This window comes from Podarcis pityusensis, assembly GCF_964106645.2.
Source record: "Podarcis pityusensis genome assembly, chromosome: 7".
In the NCBI taxonomy this organism is placed as follows: Eukaryota; Metazoa; Chordata; class Lepidosauria; order Squamata; family Lacertidae; genus Podarcis; species Podarcis pityusensis.
In genome coordinates this window covers 70,958,410-70,975,882 of record NC_138031.1, presented here as the reverse complement: position 1 = coordinate 70,975,882, position 17,473 = coordinate 70,958,410, and the positions used below count along the sequence as shown (strand labels likewise).

General features: G+C 43.0%; 1 long non-coding RNA gene across 1 annotated transcript; it reads left to right on the top strand.

Annotated features, from left to right (window-relative positions):
- The first annotated feature begins 332 nt into the window (after positions 1-332).
- On the top strand, positions 333-16,779 carry LOC308482138. The gene is made up of 2 exons (XR_013989076.1): positions 333-377; positions 16,565-16,779. It is a non-coding gene; the product is annotated as an uncharacterized lncRNA (long non-coding RNA).
- Positions 16,780-17,473: the final 694 nt, after the last annotated feature.

Below are 17,473 nucleotides of genomic sequence, written 5' to 3'. Positions count from 1 at the left end.
AGTTAAGTCACAGGTTATCATTTTCTGTGCAGAGAATGCTTAGTGCAGACAACCGATCTTGGAAATTGTTACTCTGGAAATTGATATCATGCCAGTACAGTTTGTAACCATTAAACACAGGAGCAATCTGGGTCCCCCCCCCAAAAAAAAAAAAATTCTCCTGGAATTTTATTTGTTACACACCTTGGGGGCTGAAATTTTCTTTTTCAGGTGACCTTGTTTGACTTACAGGTGGAAGTGCAAGAGTTAATTGACTAGACTAAGGTCAACATCCTTTGGATACTCTGGCTCAACATCACAACACCATTGTGAATCTGTTCCTTGGTTGCTTGCAGGTTCACCATGTTGAAGAAGGTTTATTTTTGCCCAGGAAAAATGTAAGTGCCGATTGCTTCCACCTGGCCAGATCTCCATGGTAGCTGCTGAACCTGTAACTGGTATCCGGCCAGGATGTGATTGTCTTGGCTATATAAGGAGGGCTAGACCAGCAACGTCTGTCTGCTGCTCAAAATTTCTGCTGTGTGATTCCTACCTCCTGGTTACTGCTGGACTATGTGTTGTGCATGGAACTACATTTGAACATGCAGTCTAGATGTGGACTTTGCTGTGAGTTTTGCTGTGCAGGACAGGAAGGTGCCAAGTCTCTATCTAAAGGAGTACAGTGGTATCTTGATTCTCAAATGCCTTGGTACTCAAACGCCTTGGTTCCAAAACACTGAAAACCCGGAAGTAAGTGTTCTGGTTTTCAAACGTTTTTCAGAAGCCAAACATCCAATGTGGCTGTCGGCTATTGTTTCTGGGGCGCCTGCACCAATCAGAAGCTGGGCCTTGTTTTTCGAACATTTCAGAAGTCAAACAGACTTCCAGAACAGATTAAATTTGGCACTTTTGTTTTTGCTATTTATCTTGCGTTTTTGTTTTTGAGGCTTTTTAGGTTAATTTGTTTTTGTGACTGTGTGGAACCCTGTTCAGCTACTGTTTGTTTGTTTGTTTGTTTGTTTGTTTGATTGAGTGACTGCAGAAATGGATAAAACCCCCTTCATCCAAACAATAACTATCATCAGTGCAGGTAATGAATTATTATTTTTTTAAAAAAATTATCATATACAATACTGTCTTATCTTGTCTTGTGAAATAAAATAAAATACTTCCTGCTTAAGTAGTTGCACGCATAGGCTGTTTTACCATCAAACATTGCTTTGAGTGAAGCCCGTTATTCTTTTCATACCTTTCAAAACTAGTTCATTGTGTTTGGACTTGGACTTGCAGTTATGCATCTTACCATCATTCTTCATTTTCCATAAAACTAAGACACTATTTCCCTGTATGAAAGCCTAGTTGTCCATCAGCACTTTTACTGTCCAAGTATTTTATCTGACTTGATTGACTTGCTACATCTCTCTCTCTCTCTCTCTCTCTCTCTCTCTCTCTCTCTCTCTCTCTCTCTCTGAAACATAAAAAATGACCTCTTCTCCATCCCTCTGGGAAGATCTGGTGAATCTGAAGCACACATGCATTAGCAATTCAGTCCATTACTTTCAATATTGCTTTTCGGGGGTGAACATTAATATCCTGTGAATAAAATAAATGAAGTCCCTTATTCTCTAGTTCAGTACTTAATGCTGTTTTTAAAAATTAAATAACTTTTGCACATGTGGTTCTTCTGCACTTACACAAATACCAACCGCAGGGAAAATGCAGTATATCATTCTAAATGAGAAAACATAAAAGGTACCTGGAATGCTAAGAACATTACTAAACAAGAAGGATTCTTCACAGTTCTCTTAAAGAGCCATGAATTTTAATCTATATATCCATATCAGTAAAGGGAAATTATGAAACTGATAAATTCATGCTGTCTTTTATCAGGGACGAAAAGGAGCCACGTTAGACAGCCATACATCTTCTGGAGTTGCCGGCAGTCTCATTAGTGTGCTGTGATATTCATTATATAGAACATCATAAAGATGAAAGCTTTTAAATGAGAAAGTAGCTTTCAGTTCTATCACCATAAAGCAACTATGATTTATTATTCAAATTGATATAAGTACTACGAAGGGTAAGTCAGGATGCTGACTTGCAAGGAGGACTTGAAGGTACTAAGCTAGAACCCAAACAGTTTGCTTGATTGACAGGAACATTGGTGCAATTCCAGGTCTTACTGTGCCATTAACACATTTGCTGACTGTGGCAAGCAATATATTCCCTGTCAAAGAAAAGAACAGGTGAACAACTGGCAATAAATCCCAGTATAAGGGAATACCCTATGACTGGTCTTTTAAAGGATAGAAGATCACAGAACATTCAATAAGAATAAACTCTGGAAAACCACATCACCATTAATATTTCTTTTGACCAAGGTGCATAGGACATCCTCATGATTCTCTTTCTCTCCAATACTGCTGTACCCATGCTGTGTTCTCGATTAAAAGAGAGCAGGGGACTTTATTATTAGGGCATTGTAAGATGTACGGTATGACAGACTCACATTATTGGAGAGGGACGCGGGCAGCGCTGTGGTCTAAGCCACCAAGCCTCTTGGGCTTGCCGATCGGAAGGTCGGGAGTTCGAATCCAGGGTGAGCTCCCGTTGCCTTGTCCCAGCTCCTGCCAACCCAGCAGTTCAAAAGCATACCAGCACATATAGATAAATAGGTGCCACTGCGGCACAAAGTTAAACGGCGTTTCCATGCTCTCTGACACTCATCATGGTGTACTGTTGTGCCAGAAGCAGTTTAGTCATGCTGGCCACATGACCCAGAAAGCTGTCTGTGGACAAACGCCGGCTCCCTCAGCCTGAAGCGAGATGAGCGCCGCACCCCATAGTCAAGTTTGACTGGACTTAACCATCCAGGGATCCTTCGACTTATTGGAGAAGTCATAACATAAAAATATCATGCAGAACTTTATATAGTAAAACCTTTCAAAGCATACGGAGGCTTACTTGCTAATATTGCTAATGCTGCAGTTTCTTCCATTCCTCTTAATTAAGGGCTATGCTTAATTAATGAAGGACAAGGGTTTATTTCTCTCTCTTGCCTTTGTACCAGGCTTTTATATCCCCCTCCCTGGATCCTCTTCATTAAGCCTCTGCTGATGCAGCAGTGCAGCTGATGATGTCATTAGCATGCATAAATGTGGACTGGGCTTGGGCCTAGTGAGATGTGCCACTGCCATCTTTTTGGAACCCACTGCTTGGGATGGGTACATCAGTTCATTTTGGTTCATCTCCATTTCTCATTTGCCTCCATACCCTCCAACATCCTGCTGATCAAAATTGGGACACTTGGGGGTTTTTTTATCCCAATCTCTGGCAGGAGCCAACTGATTTTGCTTAATTTTGTGCCCAACTATTTAAGGTTTACAATCTTGCCATTCTCTGGGTCTGATCACCTGAGCACCTGGTGGTGTTTAACGTTACATATTATGATGCTGTCTCTGTTACCTGCATCAGTCAACTTTCTGAAGGCACATCTTTCCCCCCGTCTTTCCTTGATTATTAAAAATAGACACTGTCTTGTGTACATTATAATGCTTTGTTGCATTTCTGTACCTTTCATTGCTGTTCTTAGTAGTTGGTATCGACGGTTTAATTGTCTATTTTGTGATATTTGTGCTTTTAAAATGTGCTATACACAACTTAGATATTATATATATATTAAGCGGTATCAAGATAGTCTTAAATAAAGGAATACATTATTATGATATCATTGATCTACATCATCAAGCCACAAATACATTTGAAGTTATTAAGGGGTCCCCTTTACTTTGAAATAGCCTTCTATATATTCCACCCCAGCGTTGAAGTGGTTTTGCTCACCAATACTTGGGGCATTTTGCCTAAATGGCTATGATGGTGCTCCATCTATGAACACCATCAGTCTAGTGTGATCCATCAGGAGCTGCTACATGGAGAGTCATGACATAGCAGACAGAGTGTTGGACTAGGACCTGGGAGACCATGGTTCAAATATCCACTTGGCTGTGAAGCTCACTGGGTGTCAGGAATGAGCCAGTTCCAAGCGAAGGTTTGCAGCCAACTGCAGCAAGCAGCCAGGAACAGAGAGTCTTTGATATTAGTCAGGCAGGGGAGAGCCGGCAGCTGCAGACTTCAGCTCTTCCTGACCTTGATATTCCAGCTGATAAGACAGTAGCTGAGAGCAGGCTAGAACGCAGTCAAAGCTCACCAGAAGCACAAATAGGCACGAAAGAATTCAGAGACAGCCTGTCGGAAAAGGAAGTGGTGGGAGACGATCCATTAATTCTGAGAAGTCGACGAATGGGAGGGTTGCAAGATAGGAAGCAAAACAAAAGACGTACGGTTCATAAGTTCAGTATCTTCTGTCGACCTCATAAGGAGTCTTCAGAAGGCTCATCTTGAGTAATGGTGCCAGAGGCTTTGTTAGAGCCGTCCGGAGCTATCTGTTTGTTTTTTGCAATAAAGCCATCCTTTTAACTAGCTATGCTTACTGTGTTATCAAGCTGGGAACCTGGACTCCTGACACTGGGTGACCATAGGCCAGGCATAGGCAAACTTGGCCCTCCAGATGTTTTGGGACTACAACTCCCATCATCCCTAGCTAACAGGACCAGTGGTCAGGGGTGATGGGAGTTGTAGTCCCAAAACATCTGGAGGGCTGAGTTTGCCTATGCCTGCCTTAGGCCAACCACTGCCTCTTAGCCTAAACTACCTCACAGTTGTTGTGGGCATTAAATGAGGGGGGAAACCATGTATGTTGCCTTGAGCTCCTTGGAGAAAAAGGGGGGATATAAATGTAACCAATCAATATTTTCAAGAAGTGTCAAGATGGGCAGGGTATAAATAATAAAATTATTATTATTATTATTATTATTATTATTATTATTATTGGGTTTCACAGATACCAATAAGAAGGTGATTCACCCTATGAAGGAAACAGGTCTCCACAATCTAACCTTGGTATAAAGAGGAGAAGCCCCATCACATCTTTCCGAATCTGGGCAGCTGAATTATACCAATGATGACTCAATATCAATCGGATTACATGAAACACATAGGCTCCAATATCACAGCTATGTTCAAAGAACAAAGCTGAAAGGAGGTTGAAAAACTGAAGGTCTGGCTGATTTCAACTGCAGGGGAGTGAACACAAATTAGGAATTGGTCCAATAAGATCTTTATAGCCACTCCTCGCCAAGTAATCAAGAGCTTATATGCTTAAAATCTCTGTTCCACTTCCCAATTAGAAAAGAGGTAATTTTATTCTAAATCTTACTCTAAAATTGGTTCATATTACAAAATCTCATTTTTGCAGCAGCACTATATGAATAGTAATATCACATTGCCACAACCTACAAAATCACAGTAGTTTTCCAGCACAGAAATATGGTTAACATTCCTCTTACCTAGGGTCACCTCTCTCACATATGCCATTTTCATACAAATTGCTTATAAAACAAGTGAGGGAATAAGTGAATTTTAACTAAACCCAACAGTAAAGTTTGCCCTCGCAAGAAAACTATAGCAAAAAGTCTGTAAGTGGGCAGGATCCATAACCCCTTGGTTCTCAAGCCTGAAATTTAATCAAATCCTGTCTTTTTTTAAAAAAAAAAAAGAGAGAGAGAAATCCTTTTGGGGGTATGGGGGAGGGTCTCAAATTTTAAAGCTGCCCAGCACAAAAATCCAATTTGGCAGATGATATCCATTGTGTGCCAAGGCTCCGTGACCTGCAGTTCCCTAGTGGATAATAAACACACGGACAAAAGTATTTAGGTTTATAGGTTCAAATAGGCCACAACTTTATTGGTTACAAATGTGTGTGGTTTGGCTTAGGCACTGGGTGAAGCCAGGCTATATCTCGACTCCCACCCATCTGCAGGGAGTCCATCTAAGCGTAAACCACCAGTAGGGGGATCCCTATGACTTACATCAAATAGGGTCACCCTGAGAGGTCCCTGTTGGGGTTGTGGCATGGCCCTAGCCCATGTCTGGGCATCAGACAGAATCCACACCCCTAGATCCCTTTAATATGATACCCTTATTAAGGAAGGGCAGGCGGAGACTACAACCTCCCCTCCATCCAAACAAAGGCTTACCCCATGCCTAACCTCACTCAAGTTGTGACAATTGCTACAAGGTAGGCGAAAACCCAATGGCTGGTGTCAATTTGCCAAGTGGGAAAAAACCCAACAATATGGCAGCCGTCAATTGTCCATAGCAAGGTCATATCAGAGCAAAGTATGAAAAGAGGGTGGGTGGGTTGGGAGATCCAGCGAAGGGTGCAAGACGAAGGCTCCACAACCACACTGCGGTTTAAGATTCCTGTGGCCACACCTCCCACCGGCGCTGATTGGGCAGCAGGGCTACCCCTGGGCAGGGTGATGGCGACGTGGCCTGGACAGTGATGCTGGCTTGTCAATCTCCACCCACCCCACACCGGATCACTGCAGGGGCCCTGACGCCTGGCTGCAACACCGCCCACCCAAAAACGTGAGCGGACCTGGTGCCGACAGAACTGTGGAAGGTACAAACCACAGAAAGAGCAGGGTGAATAATTGTTTCTGTACACTCATAGTTCTCTCTATAACAGAACAGGCAGCAATGATATGTATTGGTGACAATGTATTGTTGATGCTGTAAAGGCAGCTCAACAGCAAGGGTGAACCCAGAGTGATTCTACCTTACCTTTCCTAGGTATCTGTTATGCTCTAAGGGAGCAATCCTGAACACAAGAACCTGGCTTGGAAATCCACTCCACTTCCCAGTGGGGAGGAGTTGTGGTGGAACACGTGGCCACGCACTTCCCTCTGGGGGTGCGGGGACGAAGTCCCATGTACCCCGGAGGTTCCCAGCCATGTCATTCACCTGCCAGCCAATCCGCTGGTTGGGGGGGGGCATGGCCGGGCCCCATTTAAATAGAGCTGGAGAGCTTCCTTTTGGCTCACTTCCTTGTTTGCCTAAGCCAATACTGCTCACATTCTGTAACCAATAAAGTTGTGGCCTAAATTTGTCCAATAACATTAACCTAATATCTGTGTCCTTGTGTCTTATTCATCAACAAGGGGGTGGTCTCGGGGTCCCCACATGCAGAAAGCAGGCATAAATTAAGCCAACACAAAGTTACAACAGATCCAAATTCCATTGCAGAGAAAGGGTGCTGCTAGCTGATCTGGCCCACACCTGTCTGAGGGAATGCAAGCCTTTAAAATATAGTTTGACTTACACCACTCCTGTTGCTGGCTTCTCCTAAAACTTAAGTTCCCAGATCACGTGCTCATTACTTTTTAAAAAAGCAATGCAGAGGAGACACATTTTATGAGATGAATATGATAAGATGGAGATCAATCAAAGTGCAGACTCGAGAGTAGAACCTAATCTGATCCGTGAACTGGTTGAGATGGTGCAGATCAGGTGATTCTGCATTGCTTTTTGTCAAACTGGCACTCTGTCCCTACTGAGATTGCAAGCTAAATAAGCCATGACTGCATCATTCCAAATTGTGAAGATTGTCCATCACGCTAATAGCTGGGGAAAAAATGCTTTCTGTGATGAGGATGGAAAGAAAGGGGAAAGCAATTACTACTGCAGGAGACTGCACATCACATTGAAACATAGAAGCCCAGAGTTAAAGGAAGCAGTCATTCCAGAGGCCGTCAATGTAGCTATTCTTGTGCTCATAGTGAGGTGTGTGCTTAAGTACCTTTGTGATCTGTGGCCATAAATTGGACAAGAACTGTAGAATTACTGTCTTTGTTTAAATAGTTGATTGTTACTCAAAAAGCATTAACTGCATTTTTATGCTGATGGCAAAAGACTTTATAGAGATAATTAAAGAGAAGCTTCAATTTTCATTATCTCCTTAAGCATTCTCTTTCTGCAATCCAGATTAGATTTAATAGAGCTATTTGCATGCACATTTGATTGATTTGAAGTTTTCAACCTAGAAACAAATTGCCATTGTTAAAAGTTATTGACATGCATGTCCAATCATCAAAGAGCACCAAAGGAATGCTCTGGTTGAAGCTAATGGGCCAACCATTGGTGGGGAAGCTGTGAGGATTACACGTCTCCCTTCCATGGTTTCCCTCCATTTGCTGACCTATTGAAATACCATTAGCATTCTAACAAGACTCTCCCCCTCTGAGCTTTAAAGTCGAATCAATAGCTTTACTCCTGTACTAGTCACAGATTGACTCAACTAAGTAGTGCTAAAGGGATTTTCATTGAGCTTATGAATTGCTACACATTTCAGCAGAGGAACGGCCAGACTGGTTCCAGACATTATCACAATCAAATAAAAAACAAACTGATGGGTTCAAATCATTCTTGCCAGACTTGTGACACACCAACACAAATGTAGCCTGCTGGTTGAGTATTGTTGACTTGCCTGACTCTACCTCCACCCTTTTGCCCCCTCAAGGAGGCAGAATAATGGGAATCTTGTTGGGCCAGTCGTAAGCCATGCCTGTTTCTTTCCAGTTCAAAATATAATTTCCAAGGTCACCATCCTTCATCTGTTTACCTCCCACATTTCCTCTTCAGGGTCTTTCTTTTATGTTACCAATCAATCACCTCTGTCACTCTTGTTGGCAGTAGATCTAAGCCTCTGTCAGATCTCACAGCACATTTTAGAGTAGGGAGGGTGGTGTGGGGAAAGGAAGCAACAGACAACTGCCTGTTTTCTCATCTACTTCCCCATTGGCTCCCCTACTCGGACCTTTGACCCCAGTTTCCACAGAAAAGTGTAGTGCTGTGAAATGGTACATATGATCCCCCCATGGTATTTGATCTGTGTTAGTTCATGGATATATGAAAGTCACCTGAGGTCGTCCTCATCAGTCACCCTCATCAGCTGAGGAGCATGCATGTGTAGACTAACCCACAGACTAACAGGAGATAACTCTGGTTTGAAGGACATACAAAATGCAAGCCTCTTCCTGGAATCTTTCTTTCCCACTTATCACAGACATTTGAAGTTCTGGCTGTGATTACTCCTCTTGTGGTGAGGTCTTTCTTGACCTTCTGAGGAGTCTGTGGTCTAGTCATTGGAGACTGATGACAGAGTTGTCTCTTTGGAGTCCAGGGGATGAGAGGCAGGTGCTGGTGCCAGTGGATCCACATAGGGAAGATCTCCTCCTCCCTGGATCTACTTTGCATCTCAGAATTCCTGGTCAAGACAATGTGCAGGGTTCTAATTGCACAAGGAGCTGTACTCCTTGATACAGATGCTTGCTTGCTGATGTGTGGAGCAGCATAGATTTAAGGGAGGAAGTGTAGCTAGTGAGAGTGGTTCTGCTTTTGTCCTTTTCACACGAGAGAAAAATATCTAAACTAGGATTCAGTTGCCCTGATTATTTAAATATAGATAAAATAAAGATTTTTAAAAACAAACAGACATGATAAAATGTCATTTTTCTTAAGCAAAAAAGTTTTAGACACCAAAAACAGGATCCACATGAAACATTAAAAACATATCCAACACATATTTCAAGCACATGTCTATATTTTAAGGGTGTTGAGGAGGAAAGTACAGTTTCCAGGAAGGCATGTGCTTTACAGGAAGTTTACAGGAAGTCATGTGCTTTGGATATGCATTCAGTACAGTGGTGCCTCAGGTTACATATGCTTCAGGTTACATACACTTCAGGTTACAGACTCCACTAACCCAGAAATAGTGCTTCAGGTTAAGAACTTTGCTTCAGGATGAGAACAGAAATCGTGCTCTGGCGGTGCAGTGGCAGCGGGAAGCCCCATTAGCTAAAGTGGTGTTTCAGGTTAAGAACAGTTTCAGGTTAAGAACGAACCTCCGGAACGAATTAAGTACTTAACCCACGGTACCACTGTATATGGTGTGGATTCATCCCAACCTGGACAATGCCACTGACGTGTAGCATGCCAAGCCAATGGCTTCAAGTAGGACCTGAGCCAATGGCTTCAAGTCACAAGAAATCGAGTCCTCCTCACAGAGGGCATGCATTGCTGTGAGCTCATTAGGACTGACCTCACTGTTTGAGTGGGTGGGAGTGATTGGATAGCCACAACAACCCAATTGGTGGTCCCTCAGTTGCTGGGCAGATCTGGCCAATGAGGAGTTTTGTGTGTTAACCGAGGGACCTTTACATTCTGCTGCATGATGCATTGAGCTTCCTCTTTTCACCTTGTGCATTGGATCACCCACCCATCCTCCCTATACTTAGGGTCTTGCTAATACCTTGCTATGCCATCGTGGGTCATCTGCTGTTGGGACAGGGTCCCGGTAGGAATTTTCCCATTTGGCTGATTGACCGATGCCACTTGGGTTTCACCTACCACGTAGCAAATCGTCACAACTTTGTAAGCTTTGGTGTTTAGGCATTGGTTCAAGGTGGTCTGGAGCCTCCAATGCGCAAAAGTATTCTGTTAAAGGAATCCAGGGATTCGCCATGCTTTTCTCGACCCCTTTCGGAGGGTAGGGCCACACAAGAGTCCCTGGGAGCATTTGGGGTGAGCTTGAGTCTGATTCTGGACCATTGCTCCTTCACGGTGTTTACCTGTACTGATGATATGGTGGGGCCCAGTCGTCAGTGCTGCCTTGCAGGTGCAGCTAGTCAGGAACCAATGCCTAAACAAACCACTAATCAATAAAATATTGGCCAAAATTATGCCAATAACCTAAAACTAAATTCCATGTCAATTGTGTCTTTATTTATTGGGAAGCTCCTGGGGATTTTAACACGCAAAGGAAATTCCAACTAAACATGAGGAAGACCTTTCTGATGGTAAGAGCTGTTCAACAGTGGGACAGACTCCCTCAGAAGGTAGTGGACTCTCCTTCATTGGAGGTTTTTAAGTAGAGGTTTGGTGGCCATCTGTCATGGATGCTTTAGTTGAGATTCCTTCATTGGAACCCTTGAAGCCTCTTCCAACTCTTCAGTTCTATGATTCTATACTTCTAAGTATGATAATTTCCGATCCCATCCCAAACACCCCTTCAAGCACTGGGTTCCCTGCTGTCTTAAGTTACTCTGTCCACTCATCCTTACTGTTCCCTCTGAAACTACCTTCCTGGACATGAATGCAGAACACTGTTATTCATTTCCTTCAAAATCTTTTCCCGTTGCCAAAAAGCCAAGCTGCCGATCTGTCTTAAAAGCCGCTTGTTTCTTTGGCATCCGAAAATACTGCAAAGGAAAACACCAAGCCATTTTTGGCTGTCTGCATAGTTTCTTCCAAAACACACTCACACGCCGTTGTGGATCACAGAAATGCTGTATTTGGACTATATGGATGTTTAAATATTAAAAAGAGTCCCAGGGCACCTTGCAATAACCAAACGAAAAGTAATAAAATCCACACTACTGTGAAAGAAGTTATTAAAGGGTCACGGTCCTTCTGTATGCAGTCATAGCTACCTAATGCAAATACTGCAATTCTGTGTGTGTTTATGCAGTGTGGGGACTAGAGCTTACTCTCAGGAAAGTGTGCATATGACTGTAGCATGATTTTGGACTAAGGTTGTACAGTCATATATATATATGTTCTTCGGGTTAAGTACTTAATTCGTTCCGGAGGTCTGTTCTTAACCTGAAGCACCACTTTAGCTAGTGGGGCCTCCTGCTGCTGCCGTGCTGCTGGAGCACAATTTCTCTTCTCATCCTGAAGCAAAGTTCTTAACCCGAGGTACTATTTCTGGGTTAGCGAGGTCTGTAACCTGAAGCATCTGTAACTGAAGCGTATGTAACCCGAGGTACCACTGTATATTTCTTTTTTACTTCTGTTGAAAATTTATCTTTCTTTTAGTGGAATTCAGATTTTGGTGTAAGTGCTGCTATACTATGGCAAGGAATTGGTCAACTTTGGTTTATCTCAGCTTCTCATTTTTTCCCAATCCTAAATTCAGTTCTCCATGTTTCAAACAAGAGTTTCCGTTTTTAAAAAGACGCCCCCATGAAAATTCTTCCACATTTTAGTTGTGAATTTCTCCTAACACACACATTTTCCCAAAGCAACTTCCCCTGATATAATGTATTTTAATGTCATTTATTTGTGATGTGTGAGTCTTTGTGCCCACTTTAGCCTAGTATACGCATTTTTGTCCACGTTACTTAGCTGCAGAACTGCAATGCAAAAATCAGAGAAGTGTGAATTAGGTATGTTTTAAATGCAAACGGAATCCAGTTTCTTCTCCATTCCTAGCCATGGCCTTTTCTCAAGCTGCCCAGTAATGGTGGAATTCGCATGACGGAAGTCCCCACATTGGTTTCTTCTAAGAGAATTCCATTTAGGCTGCATATTAAAATGAAGAAACTTAATTCATAAATCCTTGACCAGAAGTGGCCCATCCCAATTTGCAAAGTGGGAACATGGTGCCCTCTGCCCTCTCTGTGCCCTCTGCCACCACACAATTCCACTGGAAAGTTCCCCGTCTTGCTGAACTCAGTGAGATGGGGGAAGCATTCTGCAAGGTGTGGAAATGGTGGGGCAGGTGGGTTCCCACCTCTTGCACTTCCACTACCTGAGGTGGACAAATACACAGACTAGAAATTTAACTATCATCCGGCTCTTGCATGTCTCTGAACAAGGCACTACACTGTGTCCAAAATGCAGCCTTTGGGAAATAATACATTAAGAAACGCAGATTTAACATATCTAAATACATAAAATATTTAGCCACATAAAGTACATTTAGAAATTCATAGACTGAGATATAAGAAAATACATATTTAAATACAAACGTTTAATGTGGGCATGGGAGAGACTTATGAATGAACTGACAGAAAGAATAAATTGGCAATCTGTCCATCCCTATGTTCTCCACAGTATTCCTCCTGTCAGAAACTGGAGTCACATTGTAATAGGCTCCTCTCCCAAGATCACAGACTTACAACATTACCAGGTAGCAGAGAAAGAAGCTGCCATTCAGCTAATTCTGTACTGCTAAAGCCAATGCTAAAAATGGTCCCTCAGTCTAATGGAGCAGACAAGATCTAATACGAGATGAATCTCTCTGATGCTATGCTTCCCAGAAAGGCTGAAACCTTCCAATCAATCAGGATTACACAGTTTAATAATGACCCCTGTATATTTCCTGGCAGTCTTTCATCCCATGCTAATAAGAAAATATGTTCATCAGATTTATAAAAACAACAACAACAAGCTATTAAGAAATATTGAAGGATTTTGTCTCCAGCAAAACAAGAAGCAATCGGTTAGCAGGCAATCAATAATTTATTGGAAGAAAATCCTAACCCCCCCCCCCAAAAAAAAATCCATAATGCGCTAGCTTGGATGTTGGCAATCTCTGCTCATTATGGTCCCAGGTTCTTATTTAATGTGTTTTTAGCAGTCTGACAAATTAATCACTGAGACCATATTTTTGACAATGCCATAATCACATTCAATACAAATGTGTCTTTTGGTCATAGCTGCATCCTCTCAACTATCTTTTGCAGGCAGCACATGAAAGTAATGACAAAAAGGGTTCTTATTCAGTGAAGTCATTTTTAGTTACTTTCTTTGTGGCCTAAGGGCTGGGGAGGGGAATCTGGTTCATTCAGTTAGCATTCATATAGATTGCTTGGATTTCTAATTTTCGGAAAACTCTGCTAATGTCAAAACATAACCAGGATGCCCTAATTAACCAAGCCTTGGATCTGATGCTATTATATTAGAATTCCCATCTATTTGATGCTGCAGATGATTGACCAGCCAATAAATTGATCTGAACAAATAGTGGAATAGAAGTGCCTAGTAGCAGTGATCCTCAAATCACACAACCAAAATATTAAAGGTAGTCCTGTTCAGAGCTTCAAAAGTCTGTTTTCAAAAGCAACTATTTCAAGTTTGACACATCCAAAAAGGAACTAATTCAAGTTCATGTTTACCCTGAGTTTGGTTCACTTTAGTTCACGGTTTAGTTCAGAACTTCATCTGAATGATATTTGGCAAATACCGTATTTTTCGCCCTATAGGGCGCACTGGCCCATAGGGCGCACCTAGTTTTTTTTGGGGGGGAGGGGGAATAAAGAAAAAAAAAATATTTCGCCCCCAGGCGCGTGGCTGGGGGAAGCCCGAGCTTGCCCCGACCCCAGCCCCCAGAACAGGCTGCTATCTGCAAGCCTTGGGAGCCCGGCAGGAACTCCCGCCCGGCTCCCCAGGCTTGCGGATATCTGCCCGAAGCCCGGGGTGCGCTCTGCTGCGCTCCCCGGGTTTCAGGCTGCAGGCTGCTGTCCGCAAGCCTTGGGAGCCCGGCGGGAACTCCCGCAGGCTCCCAAGGCTTGCGGATAGCTTCCTGAAGCCTGGAGAGCGAGAGGGGTCGGTATATAAAAAAATAAACAGCATATTATTTGCTTAAAAATATTAATGTAAAAAGTGTGAGTGGAAAATGTGTACAGTGGGATGGAACAGCACACAACAGGACAGGATGGACCTATGATCAAGTGCCGGCAAGGCCAAAATGAGAACTTTTGCTCTGCAAGTTTGCAATCACATACGAGAATAAGGCCTACATAAAGGCAATTGTGCCAAAATGTGTCAGTTGTACTGAACAGTAACACCGATCATGGTTTTGGCATCCTCGAGTCATATTTCTCCTTTTTCATTCTACCACATTTAGCCATGCAGCTAGGCCAGTATATCTATTAGTTGCTACAAGATTTTGTGTGTGGATAGAGTACTAAGGTTTTGATCTGAGAAACGTTGTTCAAGGTACTTACCAGTTTCCCCCCTTTTCTCCCAATAATACCATGTGTGATGTGATTGCATAGCATTTTGTGTCCCCCTTCAGTTTATATTATGCATTGTTGCTGGGGCAGAGGAGCACACAACCCAATCCCACCACACTGTGAGTTTACCTGACTAAATGTTATGGGAAGAGAAAGCAGAACTGGATGCTGGGCTGCTGCTTTCAGCAGGTGCCCCGTGGTCCTAAGAAAAAAATAATACAATGCAATCTTCTTCTCTTTGGCGATCACTCGTAGCCAAGTAAGATTGTCTTCCATAAACACGGTTTTAACAATGAGTCCATAAATGACTGTGGAGGCCAATTCTGGACCCACACGTCCTTCCACAGTGGGGACATTGGTTCCTGGGCAGGAGTTGATCACGGTGTGGATTTGCCAAGCATGCCTTCCTCATAACACCTTTCTCCCTTGCATTCTGAGTTTGAGTGTCTTGAAAGTCCAAGACACCTTTGGTAAAGGCTGTTCTCCAACTGGAGTGTTCGCAGGCTAGTGTTTCCCCATTGTCAGTGTTTATACTACATTTTATAGGGAAATCCCCTTTAAGAGTATTATAAGGAAAGTGGGAGCAATATGTAGATGCCAGAATCATTATCTTTTACATCTACAGGAGGCTTTATCATAATACTGGAACTTGGCACCATCCACTGAAACTAAATAATGGAAGATTCAGGACAGACAAAATACTCCATGTAGTGCATAGTTAAAACTTTAGAATCTGCTCCCCCAAGAGGTTGTGATGACCAACAGCTTGGCTTGAAAGAGGATTATACAAATTCATGGAGGCAGGGCCTCAGTTTCCAGTGGCACCCTGTGCAGTGCCAGAATTTGGCACCCCCTGACTCTCACTCTCCATTCTAAATCATAGCTGTGGCATCCCCTGTGGAGCCCCTAGGGATCCGCCTGTGCCCAGTGAGATTGAACCAATCACACTTCTCTAAATCCACCTCTGATGGAGGACAATCTTATCAATGGCTGCTAGCCATGACAGCCATGTTATAACTCTATCTACTGTTGGAGGCAGTATGCCTCTGAATAGGGGCTGCAGGTGGCGCTGTGGTCTAAACTACTGAGCCTCTTGGGATTGCCAATCGGAAGGTCAGCGGTTCAAATCCCCATGACGGGGTGAGCTCCCGATGCTCTGTCCCAGCTCCTGCCAACCTAGTAGTTCGAAAGCACACCAGTGCAATTTGATAAATAGGCACTGCTGCGGCAGGAAGGTAAACGGTGTTTGCTTGCGCCCTGACTTCCGTCACTGTGTTCCATTGTGCCAGAAGCGGTTTAGTCATGCTGGCCACATGACCCAGAAAGCTGTCAGTAGAGAAACACCAGCTCCCTCGGCCTGAAAACAAGATGAGCGTTGCAACCCCATAGTCACCTTTGACTGGTCTTAACCATCCATGGGTCCTTTGCCTTAACCTTTGCCTCTGAATACCTGCTGCTGGGAATCACAAGTGGAGATGGTTCTGTTGCTTGTGGGTTTCCCATGAGCATTGGGTTGGCCAGTGTGGGAACAGGATGTTGGACGAGATGAGGCTTAGATCTGATCCAATAGGGCTCACTACTTACATTCTTACATTTGTTTCCTGGTAAGAAGCAACTTTGAAAGGCCAGAAGAGTGCAAATTCTCACTTATTTTACAGTTTACATGCCTGGATGAATTTACAATGCCAAGTCTATCCAAAGTCCAAAGGTTAAGACCATGTTAAGACCTTTATCGCCATTTGCATATTTTATAATGGCTATCATTAGCTGATAATGAGCTGTTAGCTTTCATTAGCTCTTCAAATTATTGCCATTAGCTTACTCCAAGTCCTTCCCATTCCAATGTAAATCACTATTTTTGGATCCCCTTTCCTACTTTACAGGTCACTCCCAGGAATATTTGAGTCCCTGCTTGCTGCCACCCTGGGAGGATTCCCACTTCATGCCAAAATGGATCGGCAATATAATATGCTGGCAAAATAGAACGATGACGTTCTCTCTTGGTCCAGAAAAATTATCTTCAAATTAAATCACATTTGCAGTGCATGCCAGGAAGACAAATGGAGAGCAAAATAGGAATAAAATGGTGAACAATCAATCCTGCCTCTCCCTACTGCACAGTTCTGGGGTGGGGTGGGGAGTCTCCTATCAAGCCAATTTGGAAAGGAGTGTGGGAAGAAGAGGGAAGGATAGCCCGTCACACAAGTGGAAGACCTTGCATTGCTACTGTTAAAGGGACTTGTTAGCAGATCCTACAAGTGTCCCATTTTTCAGGGACAGTCCAAGAATTACAGAAGCCATATTGGTTTCTGATTTGATCCCAGAATGTCCTGCTTTTGCTTTGGATATCTCTATTTTCATCACAGGGTATATAGTTATGTGACTCCTGAGCCAATGGGATACGTAACTATGCAACCTTTAGAAGATATCTGAAGGCAGCCCTGAATAAGAAGTTTTTTAAAAAAATGTTTAATGCTTTATTATGTTTTTATATATGTTGGAAGCTGCCCAGAGTGGCTGGGGCAACCCAGTTAGATGGGTGGGGTATGAATAAAACTATTATTATTATATGATTATTATTATTACTAGCATAGAATAGGACGTCCCTATTTTCATCAGAGAAATGTTGGAGGGTATCTGTTAGGTCAATCTGGTTATAGGAAGCAGTCATAGCTCAAGCTATTTTTTTCATTTAGCCCTGTCCACTCTGAGTGGCAGGACCTCTTTGGTGCTTCAGATAGGAGCTTTTTATATCACCTACTCTCTGGGTCTCTTGTAAATGCAGATGCCAG